Source organism: Schistocerca gregaria, chromosome 4, assembly GCF_023897955.1.
Source record: "Schistocerca gregaria isolate iqSchGreg1 chromosome 4, iqSchGreg1.2, whole genome shotgun sequence".
Lineage (NCBI taxonomy): Eukaryota > Metazoa > Arthropoda > Insecta > Orthoptera > Acrididae > Schistocerca > Schistocerca gregaria.
In genome coordinates this window covers 708150230-708174431 of record NC_064923.1, presented here as the reverse complement: position 1 = coordinate 708174431, position 24202 = coordinate 708150230, and the positions used below count along the sequence as shown (strand labels likewise).

Below are 24202 nucleotides of genomic sequence, written 5' to 3'. Positions count from 1 at the left end.
ATCATCGCAACAAAGTCCCGCAAACCTATCCTATCTCTCGCGTGCCGGACGGCCGTACACAGCTGTGACGCGTGCAGTGTCAGAACATGCGGACACTGTCATTCGAGGTGATCGACGGATCACGAACATCTGGTTACCCAAGTGGACGGATCTGTTGGTAGTGCTGACACACTTGTCCACCAGTTGGGGATACTCACAGATGTGTGCTCGCTGGGTTTCTCGCCACCTAACACGAGACCATAAAGAGCAACGAAGGACCATTTGTATGGAATTGCTTGCGCGTTACGAGGCTGACTGAGACAATAAGTCCGCAGCTCGTGGTCTCGCTGTCGTATTATCGTTTCCCGGGCACGGGGCCCGGGGTTCAATTCCCGGCGGGGTCAGGGATTTTCACCTGCCTCGAGATGACTGGGTGTTTGTGTTGTCCTCATCATCTCATCATCATTTATGCACGTGGCAGAAGAAAATGTTGGAAATTTGTAAGGGCGGTGGTAACCGCGCAGTTGAGCGCCCCACAATCCAAACATCATCATCACAAGACCATAACGAGCAACGAAGGACCATCCGAGTGGAATTGCATGCGCGTTACGAAGCTGACTGGGACAATTTTTGTCGAACATCGTCACTGGCGATGGAACATGGGTTAATCATTTCGAACCGGTAAGAAAACGGAAATCCATAGAGGGGTTCCACACCACCTCTCTTCCGAAGAAAAAGTTCAAAGCCGCAGTCTCAGGCGGTTAAGTCTTGGTGACGGGCTCCTGGGACTCTGAAGAGGTTATTCTGTTTGATGTCCACCCTCATGGTATTGTGTATTGTGGTAACCTCAGGAAAGTGAAGAAACTACTTCAGCGCATTTGTCGCCACAAATGAACTTATTCTCTATGACAAAGCAAGGCCTCCCACATGTCTGCGCACATGAGAGTATCTCACAATACATCATTGGACTGTTCTGACTCATCCACCCCACAGTCCAGATCTGGCACATTCCGAGTTCCATCTGTTTGGCCCAATGAAGGATGTACTCCGTGGGAAGCAGTACGCCCCCCTCCACCCCCCCCCCCCCCCACTATGTTTGCGTGGTAGAGTAATGGTGGTGTACGCCTACGTGGAGAACTTGTTTGCGCAGCAATCACCGACATAGTGCAGCTGAGGCGGAATAAGGGGTACCAGCCCTCATTCGCCGTGGCAGATGGAAAACCGCCTAAAAACCATCCACAGACTGGCCGGCTCACCGGACCTCGACACAAGTCCGCCGGGCGGATTCGTGCCGGAGACCGGGCGCTCCTTCCCACTCCGGAAAGCCGCGCGATAGACCGCACGGCCAACCGGGCGGGACCTTATTTAAAGGACCTTTTATTTTGCTGAGGAGAAGCAAAGACTCCGTGTGAACAAGATCCGTTTTAAAAATTCTCTTTAACATGATGTGTATTGTGAAACTGCAACGGCCAAGCAAGACAGTTAACTTCCCAAAGAAGTCTGCGAAACAAAATAGAAGAAAGGAGAAAGGTATTGTGTTTTGCAACAGATGAATGCTTTCAGTTGAGGTGAAACTGGTATTCGACGATCTACAAACTTACGGTAGTATATTGCAAGTACTATTTTCTATTTAACTCATCTTCCTACTAAATAATAGTATACTACAGAAAATCTTAATCGTGTATCTATTAGATTTTGCTTACATTTCTACCATAAATTATACACGACTGACCTATAATACTCAGGTTAACTTACTGTGAGTGTCCGTCGACTTCAGATGTTTCCTGAAAAAGAGAAAGATATTTGTCAGGCAAACCATGTTGACAAACAGTCTTACAATAATGAAGACTCTCTGATACAGGGTGAAATTACTGAACTATACAAAAAAACATAAATTAGTACAAATTACTGCGTACAAACACTTTATTCAACAAGTAAACGTCACTACAGATGTTTGGATTTAGATTACGATATATGTTCTATATATATGCTGTCATTTGCGATGATGTGGCGCAGACGAATAGCTAAGTTCTGCATCACCCTCTGAAGTGTCGGAACATCGATGCTGTCGATGACCTCCTGAATGGCTGTTTCCAGCTCATCAATGCTTTTGGGACTATTGCTGTATACGTTGTCTTTAATATAGTCGCACAAAAAGGACTCACATGTGTTGAGATCCGGAGAATATGGCGCCCAATCGATGCCCATGTCAGTGGCCTCTGGGTACCTTAGAACCAGAATGCGGTTCCCGGAGTGCTCCTCCAGGACATCAAACACTCTCCTGCTTCAGTGCGGTTGAGCTTCGTCTTGCATGAACCACATCTTGTCGAAATCAGGGTCACCTTGGATAGTGGGGATGAAAGCATCTTCTAAAACCTTCACATACCGTTCGGTAGCCACCGTGCCATCAAGGAATTTCACACTGATTGTTCCATTACTCGACATTGCACGCCACTCTGTCACCCGTTGAAGGTGGAGAGACTTCTCGATCGCGAAATGTGGATTATCAGTCCCACAAGTGTGCCAATTTTTGCTTATTGACGAATGCATCTAAATGAAAGTCGTTGTTACATCAAACCATATTTTCATCGAAGTCCTGTTCGTAAATTCTGTGAACAACAGTGTTGGCAAAACACAACCGCTGTTCCATGGCTCTGGGGCTTAATGGGTGATGGATTTGAATTCCGTGTGCGAAGAGATGCAGGCCTTCAACAAAAATTGGTCGCAGTGTCTCAAGGTTGATTCCCGCCTGTTCCGCAGCTCGTCTGATCGATTTCCTGGGACAGGTTTGAAGCACAGCGCATGTGTCCTCGATGTTTTCAGGCTTTTTTACCCTTTTTGAACGACCGACATTGCCAACATTGCCATCACGACCACTACCCGTTCTCTCAAACCTGCGAATCAAATTCTTGATTGTTAGCACACTTGGACCGGTTGTCTTCATTAGGTCGCAAACTTCCTGTCAGTCGCAGGTGTGCTGTTATCGCTCGCATAAAAAGGCCTTCACAAGCGCTATACGCTCAGGTACGCTGGTACCGTGACACTTTCACGTGCAAATGGCCGACAACAACAAGGCGCACGCGCATACTAATTCCCATGGTGCCCCGCGGCCAACCGTTCGGTTGGAAATTCCTAACGCAAACACTTCAGAAGTTATGACGATTTCAAATGGTTCAAATGGCTCTGAGCACTATGGGACTTAACAGCTATGATCATCAGTCCCCTAGAACTTAGAACTGCTTAAACCTAACTAACCTAAGGACATCACACAACACCCAGTCATCACGAGGCAAAGAAAATCCCTGACCCCGCCGGGAATCGAACCCGCGAACCCGAGCGCGGGAAGCGAGAACGCTACCGCACGACCACGAGATGCGGACTATTATGATTTTATTTCGTATAGCTCAATAACTGTCACCCCGTGCCAACAAGACCGACTATTTTAAGAGCTAGCTGTTTTGCATAACAACGAAGCAAATTCAAATGAAAACGGGTAGGTCAGTACACACAGGACACTATTTTTCTCATAAATTAATCTCAACAGAGACCCGCCGGAATAGCCGCGCGTGTTAAAGTGCCGCTTTCGGGACGGTGAGGTACGCTGGCCAGGACAGAATCCACCCGGCGGATTAACGACGACGATGGGATTGGTTTTTAGGCGGTTTCCCACACCCGATTTGGTGAGTGCCGGGCTGGTACTTAACCCCACCTCCGTTACACGATTCGGAAACAGTCAGATAACATTCGATCATTTTCACATGAATAACACTACGCACAGACAGTTGCATTCATATATTAAATCCGAGGGGCAACGGGACAGAATGGGTATTTCGCCATCCCTTAAACTAATCCTGCCAGATCTGTTAATATCTTTGTCGACCCTGCGCCGATGCGGGACAAAGGCACAAGAGAATGAAGAAGGGAAAAAAAGAAGAAGAAGAGCTATTATAACAGACATCCGCGTGTCAGACAAGTATGTCAATTCACTTCTCTTAGGAGTCTCTAGGTCACTAAGGGAAGTGTGATCATATATGCGTGTGTACCTCATAAAGTAGTTTCGAAAGTGAAGTTACAGTGCGACCTCCAGCATGTGAACACTTTAGAGGAAACGCGGAGCCATCCAAAAACGCGAAGAACTGTAAGTAACCGCTTCTTTGCGTAAAAAAAACAAGATATGTACTGTTTTATAATCTACAAATACCGCTCGTCAAAACAAACAGCATCATTCTAGATTCCAATGAAGATGCATTAAAATAAAAGGCGAAACGCCTCTGGAGGAAATAAAATACATTGCGGCAAGAAAAAACTGTTTTTATTTACGAAACTAATAGTTTACATTAATTTCAGGAAGCGATAACTTACAGGCATTCGTCATTTCTGAAAAAAAATGAACAGGCACAATAGCTGATAATTTATGTCTAGCTCAACGTTACACATCAAATGAATCAAAATTATGGAGGGCTGGATAGTATCAGATTGACAAATTAGGCAATATTTTGACAGGATGAAGCACAAGACCTAACTACCGCTATTGTGCTATTGTGCCAGCTCATCAGTTTTCAAAAACCACAGAGCTGTGTTTATATAAAATTTACAAGCCATTTCACAAGACAACATACACATATTCAAACGCAAAAAGAAGAAATATTACGAAGGTATACAAATCAAGTTGCTGACGACAAAATAAACTGCAACTTTGATAACAGTACTCGGGCTTAGATACGGAAAGATATTCCAAAAGTAATTCAAATAATTCCCTATAAGTTGAGCGAAACAAAGAGAAGAAGGTATTATAGTTGGATAACAGTTGACACTACAGCCAATCATTAACTGTAATTCCATACACTTTGCCATGCCCTACTCCACTGGAAAACAATATTTCTATGATCATTTGTGTTAAGTCCGTCAAGGTTGCGAAAGTCAGACTCCGAAATACGTATACAGTAAGACGCTTGCAGTAGTATACTGCCTGACGAACAAGTGAAGCATACAGGAGGGGACGAGGAAACGAAATGAAGCTTCACAAGATGAGAGGGTATGTCACATCAGTGATTAGAAAACAGAGTCACCTTTACAAATAACTGGGCAACATGTGCTCACTTATCAATACGACGTTTTACCCTCTGTGATCATGATTCGTGCAGTGATTCGATTAAGAAGGGTGTCAAAACCTGTTGTATTATCGCCAGAAGCAAGATGCTCCACAGCTGTTGTGATTGGTCCTAGATATCCTAGATACAATATTACTGACCCGAAGCAGATGTCCAGACTGAACCTACATATGTTCTATCAGCGACAGATCTGAAGATTTTTGCTGGCCATCGGAGTACCTCAAAGACAGTTCATCAGACACTTGCCACGTGTATATGACACTGTCCTACTAAAAAATGATACCACGGCATTGTTCAAAAATGGTTCAAATGGCTCTGAGCACTTTGGGACTTAACATCTGAGGTCATCAGTCACCTAGAATTTAGAACTACTTAAACCTAACTAATCTAAGGACATCACACACATCCAAGTCCCAGGCAGGATTCGAAACTGCGACAGTAGCATCAGCGCGGTTCCGTACTGAAGCGCCTAGAACCGCTCGGCCACAGCGACCACGATATTGTCATCTGGGCAATAACACGTGAGGATGCAGTATGTCCGTGACGTACCATTGTGGCACCAGATGTCCCTCATCATCTGAATCCGCCACGCATCTGGAAACTGCACGATTTGACCAGGTGGAAAGATGGAGACACACAATGAGACCCCTTTAAAAGTCTGTCAGCTGTCGATAATGCTGTTTCACAGAAAACATTTCCTTCACCAGCGACCATTGAAAATCTGACGTAGCTCAAGCTCCTTCTATACCCTACAGCACCTAGCAACAACACTAAACACGAACATCACTAACACACTGTGTAGTCACCGTTCTACCTGTCACAGAGAACTGCTACTCTACCCGCCGATGGTGTGTGACGAAGTGACGTTGACGTCCAACCATGTATTCAGGATGCTTCACTTTTCTTTGTAAGGGAGTGTATAAACACCATACCGTAGTGTTGAATGGTACTTAAATTTCCATATTACATCGCAGAAACTCTGAAGAGTATGTAAGTTCGATAAAGAGCTGTATCTCATGCAGCGCACTCTACCTCTTTACGTGGAGATCTGTTGTTATTGTGGTCTTCAGACCTCTTTACTTGGAGATCAACAAATAAAAAAAAAATCCCCAGGAGGAAATTTACGAACTCAAAACACGAAATGGACAGTCAGTTTGTGAAAAAAGAGTAATCCATAAAGTGACGTAAGAAGGAGAAAATACTGTCTCAAGAGTCGAAAGGAGAGAGTGGAGCTTAGCACAAGAGAAGAAAGTATGGTGGCCGGTATCAATCGAGCTGAAATACTGTTCCCTTAAATATAAGCGTCGGAACATATAAAGAGATTCGCCGTTAGAGTGTCTTTACGGAACTTGGGTTCACCTGTTGAGCAACAGCGCTCCTAACGTTTTGTACCGGGCGCATGAGAGGCGCTATTTTGAGTCAGGACTGGCCGGAGGTGGCAGTAAATAACGTGATAAACTGCACGTCATATACTGCGTACTACACGGGACGCCTCTCTCCCAAGTCGTTCCGCATGCGGCTGGAGACCTTCGCTGGAGCGGTGGTCGTCCTTCTGGTGTCTGGCGCTCTGTGTTACTCTCGGCTGCAGACCACGATAGCTACCACCGACTGAATCCCAACTAATGCTGTCACTGAGTACTAATTACGCACTCATTACTACGCGGTGCACCTGCCCATGTTCGAGAGAACTATTCTTACCTCTCAGGCAGCAGCAGTCGGCAGAGACACAATCAGCAACACGGAAGTAACCAATTTTCTGACATTTGAAATGTCCCCTTAGAAAAATTATGAATGACTGTGCTGGTAACCTTCTACGTTATTTGATACAAAGACAGCTGAGTAAAACTGAACGTACTCAGACATTTCTCTCTTTACTTATTATGATTATCACTAAACTGACATACAATATTTTTAGCTGACACACAATATTTTTAGCTGACACACAATATTTTTAGCTCTACGCAGTCTGGCTTTCAAAAATCCTTACAAAAGAATGGCCCTGACTAACAATAACCTATACCTTTCATGAACTACTTACATTACAAAAATCTTCGTTACTCGAACTACTGCAATACAGCGAGCGCCAATACTGCCAGCTAAATAAAATATTCTAACTACTGAAGGCACTAACAACTGACAGGCATAGTTAGCAAATGAAAGATTTTGATAGAGAACAAACAATGTATTTACCTTAAAAGCGTTCAAACGCATGTATAATTTTGTGACATCCATTTAAACAAATTTCCTTTTTCTGACGGACACACGTCCAGATCGTCCGCTGAAAACTCTGGCATCTCTCTCTCTCTCCCCACATCCACCACTGCTGGCGGCTTACCTCCAACTGCGCAACACTACGCGCTGTTAACGTCCAGCTGCCCAACACTACAATGGCAGACAACAATGCCAACCAGCCACTGACTGCACACAGCACAGCCAGTGATTTTCATACAGAGCGCTACGTGGCATTACCAACATAAAAACCTAAACAGCCTACTTACATAGCCCCCATGCTCCTCACAAAAAAATTTACAAATTGTTTTGGGCAGTGCCCAATAATTATTTACTAATTTTTTATATTAACAATAAAAAATATATTAAATGAACACAGTTATTGATATAATGTTGGTCAAAAGCAAAAATTGTTCTCATAAAAATAGTCCTGGTCATTCATCACAGTAGTAATTACATTACACAAAGTCTGATCAGTAAAAGAAAATTCACACGGAAGTAGTGGATTTCCATGCAGTCTTGAAGAAGTAGTGTTGTCCTTCCAACGGAAAGACAGTCCTGACTCTTTGACATGCAGATACGTGATGGGCCACAACAAACCAACCCACAGCAGAGTCAGTGATTTTCAAAAAATGGCTCTGAGCACTGTGGGACTTAACTTCTGAGGTCATCAGTCCCCTAGAACCTAGAACTACTTAAACCTAACTAACCTAAGGACATCACAAACATCCATTCCCGATGCAGGATTCGAACCTGCGACCGCAGCGGTCTCGCGGATCCAGACTGTAGCGCCTAGAACCGCTCGGCCCCTCCGGTCGGCAGTGATTTTCATACAGAGTGCTACGTGGCGTTACCAACATAAAAACCTAAACAGCCTACTTACACATTTTACGAGTTCCTAACCAGGAGCGAATTATATAGTTTCATCTGTTTGTTTCGGTAGTTTAGTTTCTCGAACTTCTGTTCGTTAAATTAATATTGAGGACGTCGACTACAAGTACTACTCTGAGATGAAGAGGTTGGCACAGGAACAGGAGACTGATGAACTTAAAACGAAGAAAAAGCACGGTTCTCTCGTTTACGTTCGTGTCGTACCATAAACCGATTTTGTAACGTATTAACTACAAGTTCCCAATCAGGAGGGAATTGTTTAGCCTCACCTGAATGCTTTGACGGTTTAGTTTTTGAATCTCTGCGTGTTAAAATTTATTAGACATAGTACTTGCATTTTTGTCAGTGTCTACAGTAGAGTTCCATAGTGCTTGTCGATACTCCTCTTCTGTCTGTCTTGTGCAGTTTCGTACGGCCTGTAGTATGGATAGGGACTGTGATTGCTGTGTGCGGATGTGAGCTGAGGTGGTAACACTTCGTTCACAGCTCCAGACTGTGATGGCTTCGGTTACACGGCCTGAGGCTGCAGTGGATCACTTTTGTGGACCGCCGTGGGAACCCAATAGACGTTCAACACGACTCACCAGTCCGCCTATCGGTGCGCACCGGTTGCCAACCCAATTACTGCTCGCACTTAAGTTGACCCCTTACTCTTGGTCACATGGAAGGTCGCCTCGTGGCGTGGTAGGCGATGAAAGACTTTCCAGGGGGCCGAATGTAAGGCCTCCCCGGTTAGTCTGACAAACAGGTTGCAAATGTTGTCATGGCTGACGCTGTCCCTCAGCCAGAAGCAGTCTCTTGTCCTGTTTGAGACGAAACCTCTCAATGTGCAAGATCCAGACAGTCACAGAGGCTAGAATTATTGGTATTTGTGAACTCCAATGTTAGGCGCGTTACGGGGACCCTTAGAGACATGGCTTCCAAGGAGTAGAACAAAGCCAATGCACACCCCGTGTGCATAGCGGGTGGAGTCATTCCGTATGTGGAAAGGGTCCTTCTGGATGCACAGTGTGCAGGCAACTGCAGATGGTAGCTCACGTCGGTACCAATAATATAATTTACTTTGGATCGGAAGAGATATGCCGACCGCTGTGGCAGAGCGGTTCTAGGCGCTTCAGTCCGGAACCGCGCTGCTGCTACGGTCGCAGGTTCGAATCCTGCCTCGGGCATGGATGTATGTGATGTCCTTAGGTTAGTTAGGTTTAAGTAGTTCTAAGTTCTAGGGGACTGATGACCTCAGTCCCATAGTGCTTAGAGCCATGTGTGTGTGGAAGAGATGCTCTCTGGTTTCGAGCGACTATCAAAAGTGGTAAAGCCTGTCAATCGTGCCTGCGATATGAAAGCAGCGTTCACTATTTGCAGATTAGTCGAGTGGAGGGTCTGAAACAGAGAAGTTTCTGCGACTGTGTAGGCTGCAGATTATTCGGCTTGCGTTATAGGTACTGGTGTTTCGGGATCCGCTTTATAATAGTTCATGAATTCACTAGATGCAGGAAGCAGCTACACTGGTAGCAGGAACTGTGTGACGTGGACTGGGAGGTTTTTTATGTTAGAGGGTCTCAGGGAAACACAAAAAGAACTTTGGTTTCAGAGGATGCAGGTCGAACACGGGAAGAACGTTGATCTAGGAACCATCGGTATAACAGCTTTCAATCATTGCAGCCACGTTGGGAAAGTACCAGAGCTCCATACGCTAATAACACTGATTCCCAAATCGTTATAGACACTGAAACCTGGCTAAAGCCAGAGATAAGTTCAGCCGAAATTTTTGGGAAGGGTCCAACGGTGTTCAGAAAGGATGGGCTAAACAAAGTTGACGGTGGCTTGTTTGTTGCTGTTAGCAGTTGTTTATCTTGTAGAAAAATTGAAGTACATAGTTCCTAGAATATATTATAGGTAAATAACATTTTTGGCAACCGGAATATAATAATTGGATCCTTTTACCGACCTCCCAACTCAGATGATAAAATTACTGACCCTAATTTCAATAGTATACCCGACTCATACAATCATAGCTGCTGGTGCCTTCAATTTATCCTCGATATGCTGGCGAAAGTACATACGCATAAAACATCATCCTAATTTGTTCTAAACGCATTCTCTGAAAATTATTTCGAGTAGTTAGTTCATGCATCAACTCGAATAGTAAACGACTATGAAATCACACCTGACCTCTTAGTAACAAATAATCCTAAGCTAGCAACGAGGATCAAAACGGATACACGGATTAGTGAACACGGGGTTGTCGTAGCGCAACTGAATACGGTAAGTCCCAAATCCTCCAAAAATAAACGAAAAAATATGCCTAATCAAAAAAGAAGATAAAAATTCGTCAGTCGCCTTCCTGACAGAGAATCTCCGATCCTTCCAAATTAACCATGTAAATGTAGACCAGATGTGGCTTGAAACCAAACATATAGTATCGACAGCAATTGAGACATTTATGCCAAATAAGTTAGTTGAGCTGATCCTCCTTGGTACGCAAAACAAGTTGCAGAGACAAAGAAAAATACACGCTAAATGTAAACGAACGATTAAATGAGGCGATTGGCCCATGATTAGCGATCATTTACAGAAGCTCGAAATTTAGCGCGGATTTCAATGTGAGAGTCTTATAATAGTTTCCACAACGAAACTTTGTCTCGGAACCTTGCAGAAAATCCAAAAAGATTCTTGTAAAATGTAAAGTATCCAAGTATCCAATCAATGTCTTCTCTGTGTGCTAGCAATGGAACAGCGCTGCTAAAGCAGAGTTACTAAAAACAGCCTTCCGAAATTCCTTCACCAAAGAAAACGAAGTGAATATCCCAGACAGAATTCGAATGAAGAACGACTGCCAACAGGAGTAACTTAAAAATAGGTATCCTCGGAGTAGTGAAGCAAGTCAAATAGCTTAATAAAAGCAAGTCTTGTAGTCCAGACTGTATTCCAGTTAGGTTCCTTTCAGAGTATGCTGATGCAATAGCTCCATACTTAACAGTCACATACATCTGCTCCCTCGACGAAAGATCCGTATCCAAAGATCGGAAAGTTGCACAGGTGACACTAATATTCAAGAAAGGTAATGGGAGGTAATCCAGTAAATTACAGACTCATATCATAAACGTCGATATGCAGCACAATTTTGGAACATATATTGTGTGCGAACATTTTGAATTACCTCGAACAGAATGGTCCACTGACACCCAGTCACACGGATTTAGAAAATATTGTTCTTGTAAAACACAATTAGCTCTGTACTCACACGAAGTGTTGAGTGCTATTGTCAAGGGATTTCAAATTGATTCTGTATTTAAAAATTTCCAGAAGGCTTTTGACACTGTGCTTCACAAGCGGCTTGTAATCAAATGGCGTGCTTATTCAATATTGTCTCAGTTATTCGACTGAAACCGCGATTTCCTGTGAGAAGAGGTCGCAGTTCGTAGTGACGGAAAGTCACAGAGTACAACGGAAGTAATTTCTGGCGTTCCTCAAGGTAGTGATATACGGCATCAGCTGTTCCTTAGCTATATAAACGATGTACGTGACAATCTCAGCAGCCGTCTTACGTTTTTTGGGATGACGTTGTCATTTATCGTGTATTAAAGTCATCAGGAGATCAAAACAAATTGAAAAACGATTTAGAGAAGATATCTTTATGGTGAGAAAATTGGCAGCTGATCTTAAATAATGAAAAGTGTGAGGTCATCCACATGAGTGCTAAAAGTAATACGTTAAACGTAGGTAACACGTTTAATCAGTCAAACCTAAGGCCAGTAAATTCAACTAAATACCTAGGAATTACAATTACGAAAAAACTCTCTACTAAAGAGACTGCCTACACTGCGTTTGTCCGCCCTCTTTTGGAGTACTGCTGCGCGGTGTGAGATCCTTACCAGGTAGTGCTAAGGGAGTATATAAAGAAATTTCAAAGAAGAGCAGCATGTTTTGTATTGTGGAGAAATAGGGGGGAGAGTTTCACGAAATTTCAATTACCAACTTTCTCCTTCGAATGCGAAAATATTTTCTAGACGCTTACCTACATAGAGAGAAACGATTGTCATAATAAAATAAGGGAAATCAGAGCTCCCATGCAAAGATATATGTGTTCGTTTTTTCGGTGCACTGTTCGAGAGCGGAACAGTAGAGAATTATTGTGAAGGTGGTTCGATGAACACCGTGCCAGGCACTTAAGTAAGATTTACAGAATACCCACAAAGAAGATGTAGACGTAGGATTTTTCAGCGAGCTGTGGTTAGTATTTAAACATAAGTTACATAAAGTAGGGCCGACTACCGAAACCAAGACACTCTTGCGAAACATATACTACTACCTTCCTTTTCGCTGTTACTTAGGATAGCAAGAATATAATAATCTCTGTAGCAAATAAACTCTAGTTATTTTCTGATTTTCAGACACAAAAGATGGACTGCAGATACTGGGTGTATAACTGGGTAACCCCTGTAGGTTGGGAGGTCTTTGGCTCATAGCCAAGTTTAGACTAACATGGCATATAGCTCTCTAACAAGATAATACTGTTCAAAATTTTATGAGTACTTTGATATCAGGCACACTATATACATACAATCGTGTGTTTAGAGTATGGCTGCAGAGCATGCGCGCTAAGCACCATTTCCGTGAGGCAGTTTTGCAAAAATGTGAGGGAGGGAGGGAAATGTAACAGGACGAGGGGGAGGGGTGCAAGGTGGAGGAAGAAGAAGAAGGAAAAAGATTGGAAATCCTGTAAAATTTAAAGTAGGTAGGTATGTATGAAAGGAAATCACGTGGAGATTAGGGACGGACTCTTACTGAGCAACAGCCCCATATGTGCTTCTCCCTGGTAAGAATGCGCTTGTTTCTTGCTATTATCTATAAGGTGGAGCCATTCCAGTTAGGCCAAATGAGTCAACACAACGGAAGTGTAAAGTGTATATTTTGCGTTCGTTGTTTTAGTTGTTACGGCTTTCCATTGATAGTCTACGGTGAAAAACAAATCACGGTATTGTTGCAAACAATCCATTTTTTTTACTTCATTTCTTCATTGAAATCAACACAAATTAATAATAAAGTATCAAAATGGATTAAACAAAAATGGGGAGCTGGCATGTTGAGGTGGATGAGTAGTCGAAGTTTGCCTTGGGCGCCAACTACCCCTGTTAGGCAGTGCACATACATTTATGCACTGAGTAACCAGTTCTCTGTTTAGTCTACACTTCAGATTAAAGAATACTTATTGAAATTTGTACCCATTGTTAAGGGTAACATAACGAACTTCGTGATACACTACTTTGTTTATGTACACCATCACACCTAAAACTTAATGACAGATTAAAACTGTGTGGCGGACCGAGACTCGAACTCGGGAACTTTGCCTTTCGCGGGCAAGAGCTCTACCAGCTGAGCTACCCAAGCACGACTCACGCTCCGTCCTCACAGCTTTACTTCTGTCAGTACCTCGTCTCCTACCTTCCAAATTTTACAGAAGCTCTCCTGCGAACCTTGCAGAACTAGCACTCCTGAAAGAAAGGATATTGCGGAGACAGGGCTTAGCATGGTAGAGCACTTACCCGCGAAAGGCAAAGGTCCCGAGTTCGAGTCTCGGTCCGGCACACAGTTTTAATCTGCCAGGAAGTTTCATATCAGCGCACACTCCGCTGCAGAGTGAAAATCTCATTCTGGAACCATCACACCTGCTATACGGTGCTCTGTATCTCGTTACTTACAGCATATATCACAATGCTCCTGCTATTGCAGATGGCTAGGGCACTCAAATTACCTCAGTAGAAGCAATCGAGCGGGTGTAGTAGGCTACGACGATCACCTTTTAAAAGCACATGCGTAATTCGTATATACTTTCGTCGCTACTCAATATGAAGGTTTCTTTGCACGTAACTATCTTCACTTGTGCTGGAGCAGCAGCACGTTTACAGGGGCTTAGCTGTGTCTTATCGCATCAGAGCAAAACACTACAATTTTAAAAACTGTTCAAGAACCTGGCGCCGTCAGGTGATGTTCTCCCCCCAGCACAGAGACAGCACGTAGACCGCGAGTCCACTGCTCATGCGGTGAGGCTGTGATGGGACCACTGTGAGTGGCTAAGACTCACTGCTACTGCACTTAAGAGACAGAAGTTTGTTGCAATTCCGTCTTCTCAGTCTTGTTTATTCAGATTTGATCGGATAAAGCCAAAACATTTTCACAGTAATTCTGTTGTAAAATAACGTTAGCCTACAATATTCACTCTAGTCATGAATCATCATTATTATTTACAGACATAATCCTTCAACAGTAATAAATATGATGGAAAGTATCGTTGTTATTTCGCAGTTCCGATTACGCTTCCAAATCTCAATAACTCTATGCCTTGTTCACAGCGTCGCGATTTTAGACGCCCCTCCGCTACGACGTTCCTGAGTAGTACGGACCGCTTTTGCTGTGAACGAAGGCGATGATAACACGAAGTGATTTGGCTGTGTCTCATTATTCAATTATTCTAACATAAAAACTGAAGTTTTGACTGCGTTGTAATTGAGGGCTTTCCCCTGCTATTGTGAATGAAATCTGAAACATACTTTAGTAATAATTACCGAATGAAAATGTGAGTTTTGGAGTGCTGGTCCGAAGGTAATGCCTCCTTCTTCTATCACAACAGCTAATCACTTGGCTCATTATCACGATAGGTGGTCTTGCCGTACCATCTGTTGCTCGTATCTCACTCTGCTTCACAACGTCACGAGCCAGCTACTGTATCTTCGCCCACCTAAGGTGTGGAGCGTGGAAATAACTGTTATGGCTCCCAGAGCCGGAAATTAATATTGAAACAATTAATACATCCACTTCAAAAGATGAAACACTTCATGAATATTCAGGAGCGAACAATTTGAAGACCAGAAACAAACAGAACAACCAGAAAACGTCTAACGAGCACAGCACCTGCTGTGGCAAGGGAAGTCGCGTTGCACCGTCTGGGTTACTTATCTCCGATGAGGCTGTGCGCTGCTGAGTACGAGAGGATGTGTTGTGTGGTCGGCAGCGAACAACCAGATGAACGTCTCTCACACAAAAGCCGCTCACTCATTAGTCGAAACTTAGCTGTTTCTTTCTCCGCTATACACCTCAAGCCTTGCGATATGTTCCAAAAAAGTCCGACTGACGGTATCATTGATTTTATCGGGGGGGGGGGGGGGGGGGAGGGGGGGGGGATGGCACCATGTTCGTAGCGTGCACGCAATCACATAGGATAATGTGACGGCTGCAGCCTGCGTATGACATCCTACAACGGTATAATCTGGACATTAACCAATTTTTAAGGGCACTGATCTATGTACTACCTGGACGAAGAAAATTGGACTCTAGAGCATGTGACTTCATAGTGTCTAAAGAACCATGACGACTCTATCGTCCGCCACCTCGTAGGCGGGCAACACGTTCAGGACAGTCTAATGTGTTTAAGGATTATTTACTTATATCTGATTATAAAAGTTAAGGCATAGACTGTAAGAGTGTCTCAAACAGAGAACTGTCAGATCTGTAAACAATTGCAGTACTTCAACAGAGGTCGCCGACATAAACAGCATCTGAGGGTTCTTTTTCAACCTCCGCTCGATCGTGAAATGGAAACCCCGGGGAAAGTCAAAAATGTTTTATTTGCAACATTTAGTTACACCTTCCAGCTACTTCTCTACATATTCGCCACTCTAGCTGACATTTCTGTCATAGGTCTGCAGCTCGCTGTCTGTGCCATAACACTGTCCTCATGGCCAGCGGTTCACGTGAGCGGAGAGATGGATATCAGAAGGAACCAAGTACGGGCTGTGTGGTGCGTGATCAAACACCATCGAAGACGCGGCAGAAGCGTCGTCATTGCAACTGCAGTATGCCTCCGAGCGTTGTCATGAAGAACGAGACGCGTGACAGTTACCTTATGCGGGCTGTGTGAAATCAGGAGAAAACTCTCAGCAAAACTTCACCTGCTGCGGGAGACGCTTATTTTCTAGGCATCTTTACGTGCTCACTGTGCGCTCAGAATTGAAAAGTGCGCCGTGACGCTATAGACGGGCATACTAGAGACACGGCGCAACACATCTGAGGAAACTTTCACCGGATTTTCGCTGTGGTTTCCAGAGGTTGGAAAAAAATAGCCGTCGTATGCCCTTCATCCAAGTCTTCTACGACGTTTATGTCTCTCTTGTTGTTTCGTTCCTGCAAAAAAGTAACAGGAGTTTGGGTATTCCAGAAATGTTTCATCTGCTTTGTATCTTTACTGTTCGTATCCTGCAGAAAACTGATGATCCCGTAACGTGTCATTTCCTGGCCTTCTATATGTGTTAACATTGTTTTGCTTTGTAACTGCCTCGGTAAGTTTACGCTCGCAGGGGGTAAGAGGTTTCTGTTCGGCTGAGGACAATGGGTCGGACTTCCGTAATCCTCCTAAACTGTGGTGGTCGGAGCTGACTAGGTGCATCTCACTGGCGAGTAATTCCCGTGGCGGTCTGTGTTTTCTAGCATTCGCAAGGAACTCTCTAAAAGGCCTCGCACCGTAGACAAGTGCTATGAGCACGAACAGAGAATGACCAATGACGCTGTTTGTATGCGGCCACTGAATGCGATTGGCCGAAAGGCTGAAATGTTGAATAATTTCACGGAGCGGTCTTAGAGCTCGCAAAATCGAGATTCAGCTGGTGGGCCTTGTGGGATGTAGACGTGTTTCCTCTGGGGCGAGGGTGCTACTTTCGTTGTGTACTTCTGAAGTCATGGGTAAGCGACTCTATGTGACCAACCAGCCTACGGAGTACAGTACGGAAGACAGAGAATCCGAAGTGAGTCCGCGGATGCGTACTTGGTATTCTGCCTTGGCATTTCCCCGCTTTTCTCAGCGACTGTTGTGAATTATTGAGCAGGAACTTGTTCGGACAGAGGGGCCTCAGAGCCGAGCGTGGAGGTGTTGTTAGATAAAAGTGACGGTCGTAGCTAAGCTATACTGACAGCAGACAGTTTCATTTGTTTCCGAGAACATTTGAGGGCGATGTTTTGAGTGACTTTATTTCCATGTCGTTTTGCAATGAATTCTTGTTTTGCTGCAGGAGTTTTTATCGACGAGAGTTGCCATAGTCTAGTTATATACTGTCTATGAGATTTTAAAGGCGTACATGCTCCAGCCCAGTAGTGGCGCGTCGAAATCTTTCTGAAAGTACAGACTATTTTATAGTGATGGCAACTACAGGTTAGATTACACATTGTCACTATAAAGAAATTCCAAAAAATTTTCCAGAATAATCTTGAGAAATCCTTCAAAAACTGTTTTGAAACTGAATGACTATTCTTCAAAGCGGCAATAGCTATATACAGGATGCTTTATTAGGCAACACAACATGTTTCACACCATTATGTGTTCATCTTCAGCTAATAATATTTTTCACTGCATAAGGCTTGATATAATGTAAGACGTCCCAACGTTAAAGACGTAAACCGATTAATTGCGTAACCTCTTGAAAGGCTGACCATCGAATGGCTGATCTTGGAATTTATGCACCGTAAGGTGACCGTCGAAACCGTCAAAACGCTGATGTGTTACAATACTCAGGAACTAAAAAGTCGACTCCTTATTAAACTTATACCTAGAATGCAGTCCACATTAAAACAGGTACGCAGTTAGTACTACAAGATCTCCGCCAGGTGGATAGAACCGTAGTTCGTGTAGGTCGCCAATAAAACTTCGCTAAGGTCACCTTCACCACTGTCTTAGCTTCCTACCCACTGTCTTAGAACAGTTTTACTCGTGGTCTACATGAAATTATGTTTTATCGACTTGGCGGAGATCTTGTATGTGCTAACGGCATACCTGTTTTAATGTGAACTGCATTCTAGGTCTAAGTTTAATAAGGACTCAGCTTTGGTACGAGGGGCGCTCAATAAGTGATGCAATACTTCCTTTCTCGGCCAACTTCGGTTGTAGAAATGCAGAATTTGTTGTGGAACATAGTGGAATAGTTCGACCCATCGGACCTTATTTTCCGAATACGCTCGTGCAACTTCCATTTGCTTCCCGGCAATACCCACGTGCTCTGGCACCCAGCAGACAGACACTTCCTTCCTTCTCCAGCCATTGAAGTTCGAGGAGGGCGTCCTGGATATTCTGGACTCCTTCATCTGTTCAAATGTTCGAATGTGAGTGAAATGTTATGGGACTTAACTGCTAAGGTCATCAGTCCCTAAGCTTACACACCACTTAAGCTAAATTATCCTATGGACAAACACACACATCCATGCCCGAGGGAGGACTCGTTCCTCCGCCGGGACCAGCCGCACAGTCCATGACTGCAGCGCCTAAGACCGCTCGGCTAATCCCGCACGGCCCTTTATCTGTGGGCACAAGCGTTGTAGAGAGTGAAGCGCACTTAGAGAATCGGAACAGATATGGAATTTAGTACTCGAGCCATGTCTCATCTGCTCCAGTGTCCACAAGATCGCATATAATTTTGCGTCGAAGATAGTAAAGTCTTGAGGCAATCGGACACTGAGGACATGATCAAGGTAACCAACACAGCAACCACCGGAGTGGCTCTGTTTCGACCCATCCGTAGAGTTGTTCTGCTCAGTTAAAATGTCATTAAATGACGCATTAAAAACGTATCCAGGAGTGCAACCTCTGCTGTAATGCACTAAATCCAAAATTACTCTGGGCCTCTGCAGTAATCAGTCTTCGCTCACCGATGAAGTTGAAATGAAATGATTAAGATAACACACACAAAAAAAGTAGTCACTGAGCAAATAATGTCAGACCGGGAATCGAGCACGTGATCCAGTGACGTTAAGACAGAGATCCTGATCGCTAGTACAGGCGTTGCGGGCAAGAATTGTAATACTCATAGTTCACTTGTTCGACTACGTTGGTGGTTCGAGGAGGGCGAGGAGGGCGTCCTGGATATTCTGGACTCCTTCATCTGTTCAAATGTTCGAATGTGAGTGAAATGTTATGGGACTTAACTGCTAAGGTCATCAGTCCCTAAGCTTACACACCACTTAAGCTAAATTATCCTATGGACAAACACACACATCCATGCCCGAGGGAGGACTCGTTCCTCCGCCGGGACCAGCCGCACAGTCCATGACTGCAGCGCCTAAGACCGCTCGGCTAATCCCGCACGGCCCTTTATCTGTGGGCACAAGCGTTGTAGAGAGTGAAGCGCACTTAGAGAATCGGAACAGATATGGAATTTAGTACTCGAGCCATGTCTCATCTGCTCCAGTGTCCACAAGATCGCATATAATTTTGCGTCGAAGATAGTAAAGTCTTGAGGCAATCGGACACTGAGGACATGATCAAGGTAACCAACACAGCAACCACCGGAGTGGCTCTGTTTCGACCCATCCGTAGAGTTGTTCTGCTCAGTTAAAATGTCATTAAATGACGCATTAAAAACGTATCCAGGAGTGCAACCTCTGCTGTAATGCACTAAATCCAAAATAACTCTGGGCCTCTGCAGTAATCAGTCTTCGCTCACCGATGAAGTTGAAATGAAATGATTAAGATAACACACACAAAAAAAGTAGTCACTGAGCAAATAATGTCAGACCGGGAATCGAGCACGTGATCCAGTGACGTTAAGACAGAGATCCTGATCGCTAGTACAGGCGTTGCGGGCAAGAATTGTAATACTCATAGTTCACTTGTTCGACTACGTTGGTGGTACGATAGAATAGGCCGCATATATTGGAGATAAGAGAACCACTTGTATGAACATCAAGAGCTCAGATAGAAACCCAGTTCTAAGCAAAGAAGGGAAAGCAGAAAGGTGGAAGGAGTATATAGAGGGTCTATACAAGGGCGATGCACTCGAGGACAATATTATAGAAATGGAAGGGAATGTAGATGAAGATGAAATGGGAGATACGATACTGCGTGAAGAGTTTGACAGAGCACTGAAAGACCTGAGTCCAAACAAGGCCCCCGGAGTAGACAACATTCCATTGGAACTGCTGACGGCCTTGGGAGAGCCAGTCCTGACAAAATTCTACCATCTGGTGAGCAAGATCTATGAAACGGACGAAATACCCGCAGACTTCAAGAAGAATATAATACACTCCTGGAAATGGAAAAAAGAACACATTGACACCGGTGTGTCAGACCCACCATACTTGCTCAGGACACTGCGAGAGGGCTGTACAAGCAATGATCACACGCACGGCACAGCGGACACACCAGGAACCGCGGTGTTGGCCTTCGAATGGCGCTAGCTGCTCAGCATTTGTGCATCACCGCCGTCAGTGTCAGCCAGTTTGCCGTGGCATACGGAGCTCCATCGCAGTCTTTAACACTGGAAGCATGACGCGACAGCGTGGACGTGAACCGTATGTGCAGTTGACGGACTTTGAGCGAGGGCGTATAGTGGGCATGCGGGAGGCCGGGCGGACGTACCGCCGAATTGCTCAACACGTGGGGCGTGAGGTCTCCACAGTACATCGATGTTGTCGCCAGTGGTCGGCGGAAGGTGCACGTGCCCGTCGACCTGGGAACGGACCGCAGCAACGCACGGATGCACGCCAAGACTGTAGGATCCTACGCAGTGCCGTAGGGGACCGCACCGCCACTTCCCAGCAAATTAAGGACATGTTGCTCCTGGGGTATCGGCGAGGACCATTCGCAACCGTCTCCATGAAGCTGGGCTACGGTCCCGCACACCGTTAGGCCGTCTTCCGCTCACGCCCCAACATCGTGCAGCCCGCCTCCAGTGGTGTCGCGACAGGCGTGAATGGAGGGACGAATGGAGACGTGTCGTCTTCAGCGATGAGAGTTGCTTCTGCCTTGGTGCCAATGATGGTCGTATGCGTGTTTGGCGCCGTGCAGGTGAGCGCCACAATCAGCACTGCATACGACCGAGGCACACAGGGCCAACACCCAGCATCATGGTGTGGGTAGGATACAAGATGAACATCAACAAAAGTAATACGAGGATAATGGAGTATAGTCGAATTAATTCGGGTGATGCTGAGGGAATTAGATTAGGAAATGAGACACTTAAAGTAGTAAAGGAGTTTTGCTATTCGGGGAGCAAAATAACTGACGATGGTCGAAGTAGAGAGGATATAAAAGGTAGACTGGCAATGGCAAGGAAAGCGTTTCTGAAGAATAGAAATTTGTTAACATCGAGTATAGATTTATGTATCAGGAAGTCTTTTCTGAAAGTATTTGTATGGAGTGTAGCCATGTATGGAAGTGAAACATGGACGATAAATAGTTTGGACAAGAAGAGAATAGAAGCTTTCGAAATGTGGTGCTACAGAAGAATGTTGAAGATTAGATGGGTAGATCACATAAGTAATGATTAAGTATTGAATAGGATTGGGGAGAAGAGAAGTTTGTGGCACAACTTGACCAGAAGAAGGGATCGGTTGGTAGGACATGTTCTGAGGCACCAAGGGATCACCAATTTAGTATTGGAGGGCAGTGTGGAGGGTAAAAATCATAGAGGGAGACCAAGAGATGAATACACTAAGCAGATTCAGAAGGATGTAGGTTTCAGTAGATACTGGGAGATGAAGAAACTTGCACTGGATAGAGTAGCATGGAGAGCTGCATCAAACCAGTCTCAGGACTGAAGACCACAACAACAACAGCAACACTGTATTTAAAATCCGGGCCGTTGTGTTATACTCGTATTTGGCGATTACCGCGACAGGACTGGGTATAAGTTGCAGTGTCACATTTCGTAATGTTTGGTGACCTTAAAGTTTACGTCATGGTGGGAATTACCGATTTTTGGAAGAGTGTGTAAATATGAGCTAGCGGGACTTGGCTTCTAGAGAACTGTGTGGCTTACAAATTAAGATTCTCTTCTTAAGATGAAGCAAATACTACCGCCCCCTTATAAGTCGTCTCCCTTATGCTGTACCGCTATTCTGTCCTATCCGTTATTTCGTTGTCACTCGTCGCATTATATGATATCCTTTTACTAATATTCGAGTTTATAATCATTCTGATTACAGGTTTGGGTCTGTCTACTTACCATTACATATAATTATCAATCATTGTTGTCACTCAGATTTATTATTTGGAGGTGGTTAAACAGGTAATATGTTACAATGTTAAAACACAATTCATATAAAAATACTGATTAAATTAATTATTGTTCCCAGAAAGACGCTAAACACATCACATGGAACAGTCGACAATGTATCACAATTATTCTCCAAACTTTCGCAGTGGTAATTTATACTTAATTACAGAGAGCAAATGCATTTCGTTCCATTCTACCTGTGTTGTCAAACTTTTGCACACTTCTGCTTCCAATATGAGCCTCAGAAATGGTTGGAGATCTCTTCTGAACAGCACGTTGAAAGGTATCCCGGACATGCTCAATAATGTTCATGTCTGGGGAGTTAGGTTGGCAGTGGAAGTGTTTAAACTCAGAAGAGTGTTCCTGGAGCCACTTTGTAGCACTTCTGGACGTTTCGGGTGTCGCATTGTCCGGCTGGAATTTCCCAAGTCCGTCGGAATGCGCAATGAACATGAATGGATGATTAGACGGGTTCAAATGGCTCTAAGTATGGGACTTAACATCTGAGGTCATCAGTCCCCTAAACTTGGAACTACTTAAACCTAACTAACCTAAGGACATCACACACATCCATGCCCGAGCCAGGATTCGAACCTGCGACCGTAGCAGCAGCACGGTTCCGGACTGAAGCGCCTAGAGCCGCTCAGCCACAGCGGCCGGCGATCAGACAGGATGCTTATGTGCGTGTCATTGTCAGAGTCATATCGAGGCGTATCAGTGGTCCCGTATTACTCCAACTGCACACGTCCCACACCATTACAGAGTATACACCAGCTTGAACAGTCCCCTGCTGAAATGCAGGGTCCATGTATTCATGAGCTTGTCCCGATACTAGTACACGTCCGTCAGCTCGATGCAGTTTCAAACGAGACTCGTAAGACCAGGCAACATGTTTCCATTCGTCAACAGTCCAATGTCGGTGTTAACGGGCCCAGGCGGGGCGTAAAGCTTTGTGTCGTGCAGTCATCAAGGGTACACGAGTGAGACTTCGGTTCCGAAAGCCCATGCCGATGTTGTTCCGTTGAATGGTTCGCACGATTGTCACTTGATGGCCCAGCACTTGTGCGGAACGGTTGCACTTCCGTCGCGGTGTACGATTCTTTTCAGTCGTTATTGCTCCCGTTCGGGCAGCAGCGAAATCGAAGATTTGGTGTTTTACCGATTTCCTGATATTCACTGTACACTCGTGAAATGGTCGTACGGGAGAATCGCAACTTCATCGCTGTGTCCAATAGCTCGTGCGCTGACTCTAACACCAGACTAACTTAAATCTTGATAACCTGCCATTGTAACTGCGGTAACCGATCTAACAACTGCGCCAGGCGCTTATTGTCTTATACAAGGCGTTGCCGACCGCAGCGCCGTTTTCTGCCCGTTTACATGTCTCTGTATTTGAATACGCATGCCTACGCCTGTTTCTTTGCCGCTTAAGTGTAATAAATCCACGCTCTGCGGACAACAAGTAACGGCCACTTCGCAGTTCGCACACCGATCACCCTCTTAAGCGCTGCTACAATGTATCTACAACAGCGCGCCAGATACGCCTATTTATGCTTCCACTGACTTGGAGGTCTACACCGCCTACCCAAGACGTGAAAGAATAAGTAAATAAATGTTTGGAAAGAAAATATTTATAAATGGTAGCAGGAGGATGTCGTCTCCTCACACACTGTTCTTTTCCACGCTCTTAAGGGCAGTATGAGAAACAATAGAGAGACATTTTCGTTCTCAGAGATTAAATGATGAAAGTATTGCCTATTACTTACATATCCTTTGGTTCATTTGCGCAATTTTTATCAAATTATAGAACAATTCAGTTTTCAGTCTATGTAAAAATGATTTGTGTCTGTGGATACATGCTGGCAATTTACAGAATATGAAGCAAAGCAAGCGCTGTATCATGTATAAGATACAGAGGCGAGCGAGTGCACGGGACTTACCCTAGTTCACTGCTAG

At 44.5% G+C, this 24202-nt stretch overlaps 2 protein-coding genes across 9 annotated transcripts in view; one reads left to right on the top strand and one right to left on the bottom strand.

Annotated features, from left to right (window-relative positions):
* LOC126268080 (H(+)/Cl(-) exchange transporter 4) overlaps positions 1 to 24202 on the bottom strand; it is a 436467-nt gene that overhangs the window by 259733 nt on the left and 152532 nt on the right. For all 8 annotated transcript variants that reach the window (XM_049973559.1, XM_049973558.1, XM_049973552.1 and 5 more), the window contains one exon: positions 1735 to 1763. The gene's annotated coding sequence lies outside the window, so the exon portion shown is untranslated. The remainder of the gene's footprint in view (positions 1 to 1734; positions 1764 to 24202) is intronic.
* LOC126267876 (uncharacterized) overlaps positions 1 to 24202 on the top strand; it is a 77467-nt gene that overhangs the window by 12978 nt on the left and 40287 nt on the right. The gene's annotated exons all lie outside the window — the stretch shown is intronic.